The sequence below is a fragment of the Elephantulus edwardii genome, unplaced genomic scaffold (genome assembly GCF_000299155.1).
Source record: "Elephantulus edwardii isolate Elephantulus edwardi_28Jun2011 unplaced genomic scaffold, EleEdw1.0 scaffold00379, whole genome shotgun sequence".
Classification (NCBI taxonomy): domain Eukaryota; kingdom Metazoa; phylum Chordata; class Mammalia; order Macroscelidea; family Macroscelididae; genus Elephantulus; species Elephantulus edwardii.
In genome coordinates, this window is record NW_006400129.1 from 293,130 (window position 1) to 296,100 (window position 2,971).

The 2,971-nt window shown below is 38.2% G+C and overlaps 1 pseudogene; it reads left to right on the top strand.

The window, feature by feature from the left end:
• Positions 1–1,623: 1,623 nt before the first annotated feature.
• On the top strand, positions 1,624–2,281 carry LOC102864048 (annotated as a pseudogene).
• The last annotated feature ends 690 nt before the right edge of the window (positions 2,282–2,971 follow it).

The window sequence follows — 2,971 nt, forward strand, 5'->3', positions numbered from 1 at the left end:
TCCAGATCAAGAAATTAAAACACAAAGGAGTTATTTGAATTTAATGCCTGTGATCTTAAATTTTCCTTTTCATGTTAATATTAACCTTACTGAATCATTACTTTAAAAAAATTCCCGAAAAAATGTGATTTTAAATAAAATGTTAATATTAGTCAATCAATATAAAGATACAAATGAAAATTGAAAGATGCTGGGATAGTATTAGGTAAGGTAGTAAATCACATGATTCGGAAGGTGCGTGTACTAATTCTTTTAATTTATTATCAAAGTAAAATAACACAAGATTTGTAATACAGATCCTATGGAATTTTAGACAAACAAAATTTTCAAAATTTTCAGAGTCTCCTCTTCCTGTAACACAGATATACAAAGATCTGTTATTACATTTGATACTGTTTTGCAGATTGACTTTTTAAAAACCCCATTAAATGTTTATGTAAAATGCTTTAATTTAAAAAAAAGAAAAAAGAAAACTTTCATTCTTTCAAATAGCTAGGGCACACCTTTGAACCAAACCTTGAATCTTGACTACATACCCAATTTTGAACTCCACAGTTATGCATGTTATCTTCAGTTCTGACAGCTCTAGAGAAAGGAAAAAGTAGCCTTTAACCTAGTAACTGGTCTCCCATCTCCCTCTAAATAATGAAGAACTTTTCAAAACAGCTGTCCTGTAAAAGCCAGTGTGTTGTTAGGACTTTTGAAAAGGGCCTTTCTAGCTATTGCCTTAGTACCCACTGAGTACGGTTTCCAGCTGCTTCAACTGCAGATACCTGGTTCACCAGTTGACCAATGTCTTCAACATTATCAACAGCTGTGAGGCCAACATTAGAGGGAGAGCTTACCAGACTGTGGAGAGACTGTGGTAAGGTGTAGCCTGACAGAACATTGGAGATGGAGCCAGAGTTAAAAATTTTGCTTGTGAAGATCTTCTCTCACTACTCTAAAGGGCCCCTTTGGCAGTAGGAAACACATAGACTATTATGGAGATTGATTTTGGAATTTAGATGCACTGTTATTAATTGTGCTTAGCCGTACATGTTCATATCCTTGAAGATGTATCATGGGGGTGTTGCAACCTAGAAGACACAAATTTAACTAACAAGTTATAAGTACAGGAGTCAAAAATTATGGAAAAGTAAAAGAAAAGATTCTTTCATTGTTTTACAAACCCTCCCCCAGGTCCCCTCCACCATGTAGCCATCACTCTAGACTCCTGTGATGACAGAAATACCTAGTCACATTCACCCTGAAACCCACAGCGTCCCTTTTCAGCAGGAAGTAGCTAAGAGAATACGCCATCCCCTTTTCCTTATGAATCAGGGTGAAGTCTCTCTCAGGGAGGAGTGATAGGGAATGGCAAAGGACACACTGACAAAGGAGATTAATCAGAACTGGCTTTGACAAGCACTGTGGCAATTGGACAATTAAAACAGACATTCGGAGGGCAGGGGAAGAAGAACAAACTGGGGAGGAGGTTAGAGAGAATGGTGCAGCAATGAAGGAATGAAAACCCAAAATCCCTGTAAATGTTCATTAAAACTAATAAAATTTAATAATTTTTAAAAAAATTAAAAAAAATTTTGCTTGTGTTCTTTTCTGGTTACTGCAGCGCTAGGAACTATGAGCAGCAAAGTCTCTCTCGACACTCTCTACGAGGCGGTGCGGGAAGTCCTGCACGGGAATCAGTGCAGACGCAGAAAGTTTTTGGAGACGGTGGAGCTGTGGATCAGTTTGAAGAACTGTGACTCTCAGAAGGACAAGCGTTTCTCAGGGGCCGTCAGGCTTAATTAAGTCCACCCCACACCCCAAGTTCTCTATGTGTGTTCTTGGGGATCAGCAGCACTGTGATGAAGCCAAGGCTGTGGATATCCCCCACATGGACATCGAAGCGCTGAAAAAACTAAACAAGAATAAGAAACTGGTCAAAAAGCTGGCCAAGAAGTATGATGCCTTTTTGGCCTCTGAATCCCTGATCAAGCAGATCCCAAGAACCCTAGGTCCAGGGTTGAATAAGGCTGGTAAGTTCCCTTTTCTGCTGACCCACAATGAGAACATGGTGGCAAAATTAGACGAGGTGAAGTCCACCATCAAATTCCAGATGAAAAAGGTCCTGTATCTGGCAGTGGCTGTTGGCCATGTGAAGATGAGAGATGATGAACTTATTTACAACATCCACCTGACTGTCAACTTTCTGGTTTCACTGCTAAAGAAGAATTGGCAGAATGTTCGGGCTTTGTACATCAAGAGCACCATTGGCAAGCCCCAGCGTCTGTACTAAGATACAACTCAATAAATTTTACTGTTAATACAAAAAAAAAAATTGCTTGTGGGAAGACTAAGAGAAAAGCTGACTTTTGATTACTATGAGACAGATCTTAACTGGATGATTGAGAAGACCAGAGGCTTCTCGCATTTGTGCTGCTAGACTGAACCTAATTTTTACTTGTTGACTGAGAAGCCATCCAAGCTGATAGAAGAATTGTATCTTTTCTGTAATCTTATTTTTGTTTTTACTTTTCAATTTATTTTTTATTGATATTTTAATGAAAGTTTATAGAGTTCTCTATAATGGATTTCCATTCATTAATTGTTGCACATATTTCTTCCCTGCTCACCTCCCAACCCAGTTAGCTTTTTTCTTTGAAAAAAAAAATCTTTCATTGTTATACAATTCCCCACCACCACACCAGTCCACTTTACTATGCGGCTCTTATTCTGGACTCTTGTCATTCAAATAATCCCTAATCATATCTTCTTTTTAAGCAGTTCTTTCCCTCTGTTTCAGTGTGGTGTACATTATTTACTTCCTCTTCTTAGTTTCCCCTCAGTATTTGTCCTTTTGTGACAGCTATTTCACTCAACATAATGTCTTCCAGGGTCCCCCATTTTGTATAATATTTTATGAGTTCCTTCTTTTTCAGTGCTACATAGTATTCCATTGTGTAAGTATACTACAGCTTCTCTATCC